Source organism: Bombina bombina, chromosome 5 (genome assembly GCF_027579735.1).
Source record: "Bombina bombina isolate aBomBom1 chromosome 5, aBomBom1.pri, whole genome shotgun sequence".
Classification (NCBI taxonomy): Eukaryota; Metazoa; Chordata; class Amphibia; order Anura; family Bombinatoridae; genus Bombina; species Bombina bombina.
Window position 1 is genome coordinate 556,914,487 of NC_069503.1, and position 15,192 is coordinate 556,929,678.

At 37.4% G+C, this 15,192-nt stretch overlaps 1 protein-coding gene across 1 annotated transcript in view; it reads right to left on the reverse strand.

Annotated features, from left to right (window-relative positions):
• Nucleotides 1–15,192, reverse strand: part of DAP (death associated protein) — a 259,617-nt gene that overhangs the window by 70,092 nt on the left and 174,333 nt on the right. The window lies entirely within an intron of this gene.

The window sequence follows — 15,192 nt, forward strand, 5'->3', positions numbered from 1 at the left end:
TAAATCTGTGCCTATAGTAATGCTTCTACATCAATGTTATGACGGCCCATTGGAAAGATCTCTTTTTTTGTAGGATCAGAAGATATGAAGCAGGATTATAAATCTTTTATTCTCAAATAGATATACACTTTTTAAAACAAAAATAATTATGTGTTTTTGATTGTACACCAAAATATTTTTAATTGCAATATTCATAAAATCTGAATTTTTATCATCACTTTAAACACAGTAGAATTACATAATTAACAAGTATATAATAAAATGACAATGCAATAACACTATTTCAAACAAGCAGATTTTATTTCTGACAAGTGTATTATTTCCCTCCATTTGCTGGCCCCCTCTTGCATGTGACAGCCACCAGCCAATCACAGAGTAGAATATGTATACTCTGTGAACTTGGCAAATAGTAGGATCTGATGCCTCAAAAAGTGTGTGCATAAAAAGACTGTGCAATATTTGATAATGGAAGTATATTGGAAAGTCTCTTAAAAGCGACCTCGAAATTAAGATATTATTGATTTAATATACATTTGAGTCTCCAGATCCAAATCACATAGGATATTTTCCATAAAAATAATTTGTCATATGAACCTCTTCCGCCTGGTGCTTGGGACATCTTAGTACTATGAGATAAGAGAATTTCAAAATGGGGCCTCGGTCTTTGTTAAACAAAGTAAGATTCAGGGATATAATTGAATGAACAGCAACATTATGTCACATGCCAGCAACATTTGAAAATAAGCTCCCACAAGCATGCTGAAAACTTATCAGAGATATTTAAGAAAGAGTAGGTTTGCGTTTATTTATGTCCCAATTTATTTTTCAAGAGCAGTATTTTGGGATTCTTTTTTGTATGTCTTCTGTTTTCTGCAACTTGCACTGTGTAACCTGTATTTGTTTTTTTTATTAAAAATATTAATAATCTAATTCTGTCTTTGGGGTCTAATATCTGAATTCACACTCTGCAGAGATAAGGTTAAAGTCCCATTGCCTAATTGTTATTTGTGTGATTTATTAGGTTCCCAAGACTTGATGGTGGCAGTAATGTTAATCTAAGGTGGCGTAGACAGGATTTGAGGGTTAATTTGGTGTCCCCTTTAGGTCCTTGTAGAGTTATAGGTGTATGGAAACCAGAGGTTGAGTGCTATGCCCACACTCTACCCATAATCACGGCTGGGGAGATAAGCATTCTGTGACGGCTAAGTCTATCTACATTCCCGGATATCACGTCATCCCTCCGTGAGTGGGTTCGCTAGCGGAGCTGTAACTTCCTCCCCAACCAGCAATCTATTATATGTTCAATTCCATATCAAACTAAAGAACGGTTGCAGCATTTGGAGTTGTTCTTCGCTGGCTATAAAAAAGGGACAAGCCCAATAAAAAGCTGAGGAGAAAAGATCACCTGGACATCTCTATGTAAAAAAGGTAGATATTTAACTCAAAACGTCCTAAGTAATCACACCTAACTGTAAAGAGACTTTAAGCAGCCAATCAGGATACTAGTCCCAGGACTTGCATGGGAACGAGCATCTGGCAATGTGCAAGCACAGCCATGTTATTTCCCTATTCAGTCTAAGAAAGTTTATTATGAAATCTCACAAGACTTCAGTGAAATCTCATGAGATCACAGCAAAGCATAGCATGACCATAATATGCACATTATTTACTAAAGTTTTGATGTTATGCGGTACACTGGGCTATGTACCACATGACATAGATCTACGTTGTATTGGCTCAAGGGGTTAACATAATAAAAAAATATATATATACAAACTTTCAGTACTAATCTCCATGCACATTGCATCCCCATTTCTCCATATTATCTGACAAGTAAATACATTTTAAGATCACTTTATATGGCTTATGCAAGAGATTGAGGATAGCCACTTTAAAGGGACAGTCATCTTTAAAAGATAGATAATCCATTTATTACCCATTCCCCAGTTACTGTTATATTAAAGGGACAGTACACTGTAAAATTGTTCTTATATTAAAAAGGGAATATAAATACCTCTTTGGACCTAATGGTATTGATTCATCTGGGGGAATTGTTTGTTACAAAAGATTTATTGACGATCTTATATTTCTCACCAAATTTAACTCCTCAGAGGCACAGAGATTTGTTGGATATCTTAATTCTTGCATCCCTGAGATTAAGTTTACATATGAATGGCAAAAGCACAAAATACACTTCTTGGATGTGGAGTTGGTCATTGATGGGAACTCTGATAAAGTTGAAACTCAATTGTTTCGTAAACCAATAGCTGGGAATTCAATCCTACATTCTTCCAGCTCTCATCCAAGACATGTGTTCCAGGGTATAGCGAAAGGACAGTTCCTTAGAAATCGTAGAATTTGTTCAAATGAACAAGTATTCAACTCTGAGTGTAACAATTTAGGCATTAGACTCCAAAAGAGGGGTTATTGTAAGAAAGTTATTAAACAGGCTCATGACTTTGCAACACAATGTGACAGAAATAGTTTACTTTTAGTAGCAGACAAGTCCAGTGACAGAAAGACCCAATTTGACAACAAACCAAATTTCATTACAAGGTATTCCAACCAATACTATCAAATTTGTAACATAGTTAAAAAATATTTGCCTATGTTATATGGAGATGATTCTCTTAAGGATGTGGTTAAAGGAGGATGTAGATTTACATATAAAAGAGGGCTTACATTGGGCAATTTGATCTCACCTAGTCAGTTGCGAAAACCTGATAGCCAAAGTTCTTGGCTTAGACATAATGGAACATATAAATGTGGAAAGAACTGTAAAGCTTGCGAGCATATTGAGATAGGTAGTTCATTCAGTTCCTATGTCACTAATCAGACGTTTGATACTAGGGGTTGTATCAATTGCTCTTCTTCATATATAGTGTATCTCATCTGTTGCACGGAACATAAAATTCAGTACGTGGGTATGACCTCCCGTGACATTCGTACTCGTATCCGTGAACATCTGGGATACATTAGAAATGAACAACATTGTTCCGATTTAGCAAGCCATTTTATAGATATACATCATGGAAATGTGTGTAGTTTTAAATGGAATGCCATAGAAATCATTAAGAATAATCCTAGAGGTGGTGATAAATGGTCCACCTTGGCACGCCAAGAGGTTTATTGGATCCATAAACTATGCACCTTGAAACCTGATGGCTTTAATTCAGAGAATGACCTCATTAATTTTTGGGAGAACTAATTTATATGTATATTACTGAACCTATTTCCTCTAGAAATATATCAATTAATTATTTTGAATGAATTTATATTCAGCCATGTATAGCCATTTCTAGGTATTTATTACATCATAATGATCATGCTTAAATATTATTAACTGGAACTATTCATTCTAATATATATTCCAACATATTTAATATATATGAATTACTTATATATTTCTTATCCATTAGTGTGATCATCTGATAAAATTTATACCTACGAATAAAATTTATATCTATGGGTGTCTCTATTTTGTTATTGATTTATTGGTCTGTATATATTTTTGCATTATGATGTTTCCTTTTGTATATATTTGCCTGTATTTATAATGTAATAGGTATTTTGTTTTGTTTTGTTTTAGGATCTTCAGTACTATGTATAAATACACTGAGTAATGGTGTTAAACCGTTAATTTTCTATAAATATAACCTGTGTGATATTATCCCTTTCAAAAGGGTGTTTAGGAGGTGTGTGATGTTTTAACCAATGGGTAATCCCTATACGGTATATAAGTTTGTATCACCTGTGAGCATGTATGGTCTATGAGTACGGCTGAACCTTGCCGAAACGCGTAAGACCTGCTCGTTTCTTCCTTTTCCCCTATTTTGATGCCCATTTCTTTTAATTCAACAATAAAGAATTGACTTTTTATTTATATCCTTTGGTCCTTTGGATTATTTTTTCTACTACTTTGGGAGGGAGAGGAGCCCTCCTATCCTGTGAAGGAACAAGATTTATCCCAGCTTTGGATCTTTTGTTCGGTCAATAGAGGCTGTATTCACAGCACTTGGGAGCACCACGCAAACGAATTGGAAAGGACAGCGTCTGACGTCACCCGGAAGTGCTGAGGAGGTACATGCTGGCCGGAGACGCCGAGAAGGAAAGAACGCTCAAACCTCGTGGAAAGGTGCATTGCCACGGAGCTGATGTTTACACCATAGAGGTGAGCGATACGTCCTGTGTGAAGTGGATAGTGGCTGCATACCCATTTACAGTACCGAGAGATGCCGTAATAGCCTTCCTTGGAGTGGTGAGTCAGGATTGTCTTTGACGCTGTCCATTTATTTCTCCCTTTATTTGCTGTGTACACTGAACATTGTGTTATACCTCTTTAATCTGACTGAACAGAACACGTTGGACATAACTATATCCATTTGCCTAACTACACACACGGACTTTGCACAAGTGTTTCTATTAAAAAGGGACAGTCTAGTCCAAAATAAACTTTCATGATTCAGATAGGACATGTAATTTTAAACAACTTTCCAATTTACTTTTATCACCAATTTTGCTTTGTTCTCTTGATATTCTTAGTTGAAAGCTAAACCTAAGAGGTTCATATGCTAATTTTTTAGACCTTGAAGACCGCCTCCTGCAATATAGGCAAATGCACATTGAGTAGATAATAATTCAATTGGAAATCAACTTTTATCTGAAAGCATTTTGACAGTTTTGCACCACTAGAGGTTGTTAGTTCATGTGTGTCATATAGATAACATTGTGCTCACGCACGTGGACTTACCTAGGAGTCAGCATTGATTGGGAAAATGCAAGTCTGTCAAAAGAACTGAATTAAGGGGGCAGTTTGCAGAGGCTTAGATAAAAAGGTATTCACAGAGGTAAAAAGTGTATTAATATAACTGTATTTGTTATGTAAAACTGGGAAATGGGTAAAGGGATTATCTATCTTTTAAAACAACAAAAATTCTGGTGTAGACTGTCCCTTTAATGTATTTTCAATGACTTATACCAGCTGCAGAAGATAAAATCTATGAGAAATTGCATTTTCAGGTTTATTTGTGTATATGAATTAGCTGTTTTTTTGCTTTTAAACCACAGTCTATTACAATGGGTTTAGTTTCAGGTAATATCAGATCTCATTATGTTATCACTTTGTGTAAACAGATTTGCTTCCTTATATTTGTCTGGAAAATCAAAGATCAATACTTAGAGAGAAGAACAATGGAAAACTATCATTTTATTACCAAACTATCCTGCTCCCCTTACTGGTAGTGTGATTTCTTCTGATGGCTGTGTTTACTTAGGCTTGTCAATAGCCTGTACTCCAGAATACAAACTTTCAGTATGGGGGGGGCGCTCTTCAGAAATGAGTAGACAGCATAAACAAACAACTCCGTTACATTACAAGTTTTCATCTGCTATGCTTGTACTGAGATACATTGAACCCGACTGAATACTTCTTGGATCTTTTGAACAAGCCTGCGGTGTGAGAGTCACAGAGCCATGGAGCTATCCTGCCGCTGAAGCCGACTGAGCTGGGCGTGACGTATGCACATGATTGGAGGTGCCTTGCAATGGAACCGCAAGTATTGGGCTTAATACTAACACTCATGTTGTTATAACTAACTGCTGCATCCTGTTAATACGCTAGCAAGAAGCGTAGCGTTGACAGCTAGATACATGGGAACATTTACTGTGGTTACTAATTGTTGCACTGAGCTAACATACTAACACGCTGACAAGAGGCGTTGACAGTTTACATGCAGTGTGAACAGACTGATATAACAAACTTGGGATTTACCGGTATATATTTAAGTAAGGGTTCAGAAGAGATCCTATAGAGTGCCTATGCTGTGTGACTTTGCTTATTAATCTTGCTCATTAATCTTTTTCTGAATGCATGATTGATGGATGTTTGGAATGGGAGGGGTTTTAGGTAGTGTCTTATCACTGTTTTGTATACTAATAAAGTTTAGTTTTTTTCATTATTTAGGTGTGCTGAGTAATACTGTGTACGTTTAATATACTTCTAACCTCTGTAAGTTACCTTGTATCTAAGCCTCTTGACAGCCCCCTGATCACATGGCTATTTATTTATTATCTACTGACTTGCATTTTAGCAATTAGTGCAGTGTCATCCACAACACCATGGGATCGAGCACAATGTTATGTATATGGCCCACATGGATTAGAAGTCTCTTGTTGCGAAAAGCTAATTATAAAATGTGATAAGAAGCTGTTTGTAGTGGCTTAGAAACAGGCAGAAATTTAGAGGTTTAAATGTTATAAAGGATATTAATATAACAATGTTGGTTGTGCAAAGTTGGGGAATGGGTAGTAAAGGCATTATCTATCTTTTTAACCAATAATAATTTTGGTGCTGCCTGTCCCTTTAAATTTTACAATTTAACATTAACCCTGATGTAATTTTTTTTTTTTAATGAAAGAAAAAAAAGAAAGTAAACCCCCAGAAAACAATAATAATAATGTAAGATTGTTATCACAGAATAAATGGCAATCTTTTCACAACATTAAATTGTCATAAAGGTAGGAAAAAAAGCATTTGTTTTATATGACATTTCAAAGTCAGCACAAGGACATGGAATAAAGGTACAGCGGGATCACATTTATTGAAGTGTTGTAAAAAATGCCTGTGTCTATAGTTCAAGTGACAATCAACAATAAAGCCAGCTTTCAGTTGTAGGTAGGGCATAGAATTATTTTGCAACAGTTACAGTAAAGGGTCAAGTATTATGTGCAATGTTGCTAAATTACTGCAGAAGATAAAAAACAATTGAAATAACTGATTTAAAGTGAATGAGCATTCACCCGCACACACTTGTTTTTCCAAGTTAATGAATATTCAAGTGATCATTTTCTAATCAAATAGACCAATTTGAAAAATAATAATAATAATAATAAAAAAACGCAGCACAAAGGGTATTTTTCATATTATTACATGGTGGGTCTAGTATAGAAAGAATAATAATAAAAAAAATGCAATTTGTTTCTACTCAAAGTTGGTAATCTGTAAATAGAATTGGTTTTCTGTTGTCTTTTAAGGTACATACTCAAACAATACATTTTAAACATTTTAATTTATTCAACAAAAGTGGTTTAACCCCTTAAAGTGATAGTAAACAATACATACATTGGAAAGGTCTATTACTTACTTTACTAACTTCCAATTTTTATGAAAAGGTATAATAATAATAATAATTAAAAAAAAGTGTTTGATGTTAAAAACACTAACCGCAACATCTGTTTTCAGTATTCCCTCTGCCCACTTATGCTTTCAGCCCTGCATCGGAGTGACATATAAAACCCTCTCTATACTTTATAGTTGTGGAGCGCTTCTTTACAACTTTATATACCTGAAGAGACCCTCCGCTATATTGGCAGTACTCTAAGGGAAGCAGTGAATCAAGAAAGAATCTCAGATTCACTGTTTACCCTTAGCCACTACGCATGTGCCAAAATTTTCCACAAACGTGCATGAAGACAGAAGAGATGATCAGCTGACAAGGATGTATTGCGCAACAAAAAACGCATGCGCACATGGACGTTCTATTAGTTTCAGTGAGCCAGTTGTGCAGGACTATGATTGGATAACAGTTTAGCATGTCAGAGAAAAAAAAAATAGATAGCATTTAAAGGACGGATGGAAATTTTGACAGGCAACGATGTTCAAGAGGCATATATGACTACTTGCAGGTAAGGTATTGTTAATAGAAAAGCGCTAATATATTTTTGTTAACAAGTTTAATGTTTAAAAATAAGTGAAACTAATGACTTTACGATCACTTTAAGCCAAATGGACGTAGCTACAACGTCATGCAGTACTTAGCACCAAGTACCCTATTGTTAGCTATATCCTCCACTTCTCTGCAAATTATAAAAACATTCTTATAGGTAATGTTAAAACGCAACTGCAAAGCAGCAGACAAATCCTTCAAAGTGTAACAAAAAAGCCGACAGGGCCTAGTAAAACTGAAAAGGAGTTTTAGGAAATAACATGCAAGTGAAGCTGGCACTAGGTATTTATTTTCCCTTATTTATCTTGCAGTTCCCCAATTTCTTTTTTTTTCTTTTTGTCTATCTTGATACCTCATGTGAATCATAAAATATATTGAGGATAATCAGCTTACAAATCCTAATATTTGGCCAAATAGACCTAAATGACTCTACTAAATAGAACATAATTACATGCAAAACATCTCTGGGACTTTTTATTTGCATATTCAGATTTATGCAAATGTCTTCAGTACTTTAGTCTCAAGTAAAATGAAGAGTGCAGATATAGATTTATAATAACTTAACATAGTTTTAAGCTCACACTGCAGCATGTACTTTTGTACCTGGCTGGTGTGAGTGGTGGCCACAAGGTAAAGAGTGATCACCAAGTGACCAAAGACAAATAAAGGTGACTGGTGCTCACTTAGTGTCTCCTAAGTAGCAAAGGCTATAGTGGGTTGATGTTTGTGTGACCACTACCATTACCTAAGTCTCTGTGGGCTGCTGGTTGTGCGACCATGGCCCACATCACTGTAAAACATATTGAGTGTCTTAAGTAACACTGGTGATTTTGCAATTAGTGGTGATCACAAAGTCTCCCAGATATATGTTTGAATGACTGCTAAGTGACTCAGATATCTGTGGTGTGACCAGAGACAATTGATTGACCTTTGTTACTATGGGGACCGGTGATCACTCAGTGACCTTTTGGTTACTGGGGACCACAGAGGGTGGTGATTTTTCAGATTTTTAGAACAGTATCTGTGCATATTATTCTTTATAGTAGTGTCTATTACATGTAGTTAAATGAAAATTGGTGTATACTGTCCCTTTAAGTTCTAGAGTGCTGCTCTGACACAGTAGCAATTATAGTGCTGAAGAATGAGGAAAATGCTATTTTAACTGTGAATACCATAATTCCTTTCATGAGATTGGTCACGGATGATGCTAACTAATCCCACCACTGCCACCAGTTTGTAAAGTATAGGTTTGACAAATGACAACCACTAACACCACCTTGTTGCCATCTGCTTGTCACAGAAAGGACTGCTTACAAAGCCAATGCTCATTGAGTAGAGTTTGGGTAAAGAAGTTAACAGCTTTGGGCATGCAGCTACTTTATCCAATTACTTTTACATCTACAGATGTCCAGAAACCCCTGGGAATTTAATACTGGGATACTTAACTGTCAAGGATTCTGCATGTAAGATAAGGGGTGTGAAAAAAAAAAAAAAAAAGAACTACTTGTCCAAGGGACTAAAGCAGGAGCGCAACCTACTTGTCCAAGGGACTAAAGCAGGAGCGCAATCTACTTGTCCCTCGTGAAAATCTACATGTCCTGAATTGCAAAATAACAACCAAAACTGTATTTAAATAATGTTTTTATTGATAACTTAGGAGAGAGACCTAACAATACTTTAATGCAATCAACAAATGCAAGTAGGTAGTGAGATTAAACAGAACATCAGTTGCATTATAACTGAATGAGACAGCATTTTCATTTTACAATTACATTTTTTAAATAAAAGCCATAAATTACCTAAACATAAGCATACCCCGGGCTCCTCTGTGCATTCCTGCTTTAGTATGTCAGAGTGGAACGCCGAGGGTGCCGGAACGCTGTGAGAAGCAGTAGTCTTAAAAAGGGCCAGTAATTAAAGTGGAGTACGCCAAGCACCATATTTAAGTTCCTATAATATAAGACAGGGCTCAAAATTTGAAGTCCTAAGCTACTAGCCAGGCCAAAACGTTACTTCAGATCCCACCCATCACCCGTCCACACCACGTCCTATACCCACACCTGTATCTCATAAGACAGCAATAGAATAGGGATCACTATACCAAGTCCTAACATATTTTTGATGCCCACCCTTCAACTAATATGCAACTTTTAGCGCCACACAGAGTTTTAATCAGGTACTCAAATCGGGTAGTACAATGTGCCAGGGGTCTGGGACTCCAGAATTTTAGGTGCATGCAGGGGAGGGCTGGCAATTTTTGGTCCAGGGGGAAAGTATTACCCAGTAGCCCAGGTACAGCAACTCCACCCTTTTCAATTTTATAATCACAATTTTAAAAAAACAAACAAACAAATAAGGCAGTTTAAAATAGCATTTTAAATATGCACAGTATATCATCAATCAAGTGCCACATGGCAAAAGGTCTGCACAGACATATTTTACATGCATTCGTAAGGGGCTTCAAAATATTTTCTGCTCTGAAGGGTTTTTGGAAAAAACACAATGCATGTATCCACTTCAGGATAGTTGTTGGAGGTCTAATTATAGTGTAAACTTCAAAACCTCTATTCTCTAACTGAGCATCTAGAGACTGCTAGTGTGTTATGCATCTTTTATTTAGTTAGTATGGAGATCATTTAAAAAATGATAATTTCAGAAATGAATCTTCAGGACCTGTAATAATAATTGTAATATAATGATCAGCAGCTATACTAGTAGAAGAGACATAAATAGGAATGTGTTTGTATTTAATTTGTATGGCAGAGTATAGTGTATATTTATATTTTACATTTTAAGACATCTAAATTACCAGAAACTATGAACCATTCTATAAACTGGCAAATGTGTTCTTTACAAAGCTGCATAAAGGTCACCTTTATATTTTTTTTTATTTATGTGCTTTTATTGTTAAAACAGATATTCTTTAAAGTAAACATGAGATATGACCGCTCAAAAAGAGTTCATTGTTGAGAAAGTCTAATACTGTGTGCATATTTTATTTTACATTGAAGAGCGTTGCTTTACAATAGACATCAGATAGTTGAATTTAAGTGACATTGGCTGTAGAGAAGCCAGGAGAGGTGCTATAATCATAGCTGTTTTTACTTCATTCTATCTATATCCACTCAGCGTGGCTTAATTTTGAGGGTGCCATAAGATCTAACTCGCATTAAATAATCCCAGTAGGTTCAGTGTGGGTCCCCTTCTCTACCGGAGCTCCTGACTGTGCCTTCGTTGTTCTTAATGAGGGATTCCCCTCTTTGCCGACAGTGCTGTCCTCAAAGAGGGGAATCCCTTAGCAAGAACAACGGAGGCACAAGCTTCACAGGCGTTCCGGTAGAGAGGAGGAGAGACCACACTGAACCTATTACGATTACACTAGTAAGGATTTGCAGTGAACCAAGTGGGTGAAAGCAAAAATCACTTACCTACATGTTGCCCGTGCTCAGTGACTCGAGGCGACACAGGAGCGCTCCACCTATGCTATGCTGCTACTCCTAAAAGCTGTAACTTAACCCCTGCACTGCGCTCTGTATAGCCTGTGTGAGGTGCGTACTTAACAGATCCCTATCACCCAATTAGCCCACCTGCAAGCACTGCATTAAATTACACATTAGACAAGTATGTACCGCCACACCCCCTGCAGGCCGCTAACAAAACAACAGAAAAAAGTTTTAGCCCTGCTGCGGTCCGCTTGCCCGCAGCAGGGCTAAACGTTAAAAAAAAAAAAAACACATGCCCAGCGCATAGAACTGTATGTCCCGGGCGTCGGGCGATAGGAATTGCGCATCCCTGAAGATTATAAAATGGTTGCAGACAACATGATGGAAATGAAGGGTTGAGGGGACCAGACCACAAGTTACAAAAATGTCTCTAGAAATGTAGCAGTGTATAGGCACTGTTATTAAAACTTACATTTTATTGTGCATGAAAAAGTGTAAAAACCAAAGTTGCAACGGCATCAGGTTAGAGAACACGAGAAAAAACATAATTTATGTAAGAACTTACCTGATAAATTCATTTCTTTCATATTAGCAAGAGTCCATGAGCTAGTGACGTATGGGATATACATTCCTACCAGGAGGGGCAAAGTTTCCCAAACCTCAAAATGCCTACAAATACACCCCTCACCACACCCACAAATCAGTTTAACGAATAGCCAAGAAGTGGGGTGATAAGAAAAAAGTGTGAAAGCATATAAAATAAGGAATTGGAATAATTGTGCTTTATACAAAACAATCATAGCCACCACAAAAAAGGGTGGGCCTCATGGACTCTTGCTAATATGAAAGAAATGAATTTATCAGGTAAGTTCTTACATAAATTATGTTTTCTTCATGTAATTAGCAAGAGTCCATGAGCTAGTGACGTATGGGATAATGACTACCCAAGATGTGGATCTTTCCACGCAAGAGTCACTAGAGAGGGAGGGATAAAATAAAGACAGCCAATTCCTGCTGAAAATAACCCACACCCAAAATAAAGTTTAATGAAAAACATAAACAGAAGATTCAAACTGAAACCGCTGCCTGAAGTACTTTTCTACCAAAAACTGCTTCAGAAGAAGAAAATACCTCAAAATGGTAGAATTTAGTAAAAGTATGCAAAGAGGACCAAGTTGCTGCTTTGCAAATCTGATCAACCGAAGCTTCATTCCTAAACGCCCAGGAAGTAGAAACTGACCTAGTAGAATGAGCTGTAATCCTTTGAGGCGGAGTTTTACCCGACTCGACATAGGCATGATGAATTAAAGATTTCAACCAAGATGCCAAAGAAATGGCAGAAGCTTTCTGGCCTTTTCTAGAACCGGAAAAGATAACAAATAGACTAGAAGTCTTTCGGAAAGACTTAGTAGCTTCAACATAATATTTCAAAGCTCTAACAACATCCAAAGAATGCAACAATTTCTCCTTAGAATTCTTAGGATTAGGACATAATGAGGGAACCACAATTTCTCTACTAATGTTGTTGGAATTCACAACCTTAGGTAAAAATTCAAAAGAAGTTCGCAACACCGCCTTATCCAGATGAAAAATCAGAAAAGGAAACTCACAAGAAAGAGCAGATAATTCAGAGACTCTTCTGGCAGAAGAGATCGCCAAAAGGAACAAAACTTTCCAAGAAAGTAATTTAATGTCCAATGAATGCATGGGTTCAAAAGGAGGAGCTTGAAGAGCCCCCAGAACCAAATTCAAACTCCAAGGAGGAGAAATTGACTTAATGACAGGTTTTATACGAACCAAAGCTTGTACAAAACAATGAATATCAGGAAGATTAGCAATCTTTCTGTGAAAAAGAACAGAAAGAGCAGAGATTTGTCCTTTCAAAGAACTTGCAGACAAACCTTTATCTAAACCATCCTGAAGAAACTGTAAAATTCTCGGAATTCTAAAAGAATGCCAAGAAAATTGATGAGAAAGACACCAAGAAATATAAGTCTTCCAGACTCTATAATATATCTCTCTAGATACAGATTTACGAGCCTGTAACATAGTATTAATCACAGAGTCAGAGAAACCTCTTTGACCAAGAATCAAGCGTTCAATCTCCATACCTTTAAATTTAAGGATTTGAGATCCTGATGGAAAAAAGGACCTTGCGACAGAAGGTCTGGTCTTAACGGAAGAGTCCACGGATGGCAAGAGGCCATCCGGACAAGATCCGCATACCAAAACCTGTGAGGCCATGCCGGAGCTACCAGCAGAACAAAAGAGCATTCCTTCAGAATCTTGGAGATTACTCTTGGAAGAAGAACTAGAGGCGGAAAGATATAGGCAGGATGATACTTCCAAGGAAGTGATAATGCATCCACTGCCTCCGCCTGAGGATCCCGGGATCTGGACAGATACCTGGGAAGTTTCTTGTTTAGATGAGACGCCATCAGATCTATTTCTAGAAGTTCCCACATTTGGACAATCTGAAGAAATACCTCTGGGTGAAGAGACCATTCGCCCGGATGCAACGTTTGGCGACTGAGATAATCCGCTTCCCAATTGTCTATACCTGGGATATGAACCGCAGAGATTAGACAGGAGCTGGATTCCGCCCAAACCAGAATTCGAGATACTTCTTTCATAGCCAGAGGACTGTGAGTCCCTCCTTGATGATTGATGTATGCCACAGTTGTGACATTGTCTGTCTGAAAACAAATGAACGATTCTCTCTTCAGAAGAGGCCAAGACTGAAGAGCTCTGAAAATTGAACGGAGTTCCAAAATATTGATCGGTAATCTCACCTCCTGAGATTCCCAAACTCCTTGTGCCGTCAGAGATTCCCACACAGCTCCCCAACCTGTAAGACTTGCATCTGTTGAAATTACAGTCCAGGTCGGAAGAACAAAAGAAGCCCCCCTGAATTAAACGATGGTGATCTGTCCACCACGTTAGAGAGTGTCGTACAATCGGTTTTAAAGATATTAATTGAGATATCTTTGTGTAATCCCTGCACCATTGATTCAGCATACAGAGCTGAAGAGGTCGCATGTGAAAATGAGCAAATGGGATCGCATCCGATGCAGCAGTCATAAGACCTAGAATTTCCATGCATAAGGCTACCAAAGGGAATGATTGTGACTGAAGGTTTCGACAAGCTGAAATCAATTTTAAACGTCTCTTGTCTGTCAAAGACAGAGTCATGGACACTGAATCTATCTGGAAACCCAGAAAGGTTACCCTTGTCTGAGGAATCAATGAACTTTTTAGTGAATTGATCCTCCAACCATGATCTTGAAGAAACAACACAAGTCGATTCGTATGAGATTCTGCTAAATGTGAAGACTGAGCAAGTACCAAGATATCGTCCAAATAAGGAAATACCACAATACCCTGTTCTCTGATTACAGACAGAAGGGCACCGAGAACCTTTGAAAAAATTCTTGGAGCTGTAGCTAGGCCAAACGGCAGAGCCACAAACTGGTAATGCTTGTCCAGGAAAGAGAATCTCAGGAACTGATAATGATCTGAATGAATCGGAATATGCAGATATGCATCCTGTAAATCTATTGTGGACATATAATGCCCTTGCTGAACAAAAGGCAAGATAGTCCTTACAGTTAACATTTTGAACGTTGGTATCCTTACATAACGATTCAATATTTTTAGATCCAGAACTGGTCTGAAGGAATTCTCCTTCTTTGGTACAATGAAGAGATTCGAATAAAACCCCAGCCCCTGTTCCAGAACTGGAACTGGCATAATTACTCCAGCCAACTCTAGATCTGAAACACATTTCAGAAATGCTTGAGCTTTCACTGGATTTACTGGGACACGGAAAGAAAAAATCTCTTTGCAGGAGGTCTTATCTTGAAACCAATTCTGTACCCTTCTGAAACAATGTTCTGAATCCAAAGATTGTGAACAGAATTGATCCAAATTTCTTCGAAAAAACGTAACCTGCCCCCTACCAGCTGAGCTGGAATGAGGGCCGCACCTTCATGTGGACTTAGAAGCTGGCTTTGCTTTTCTAGAAG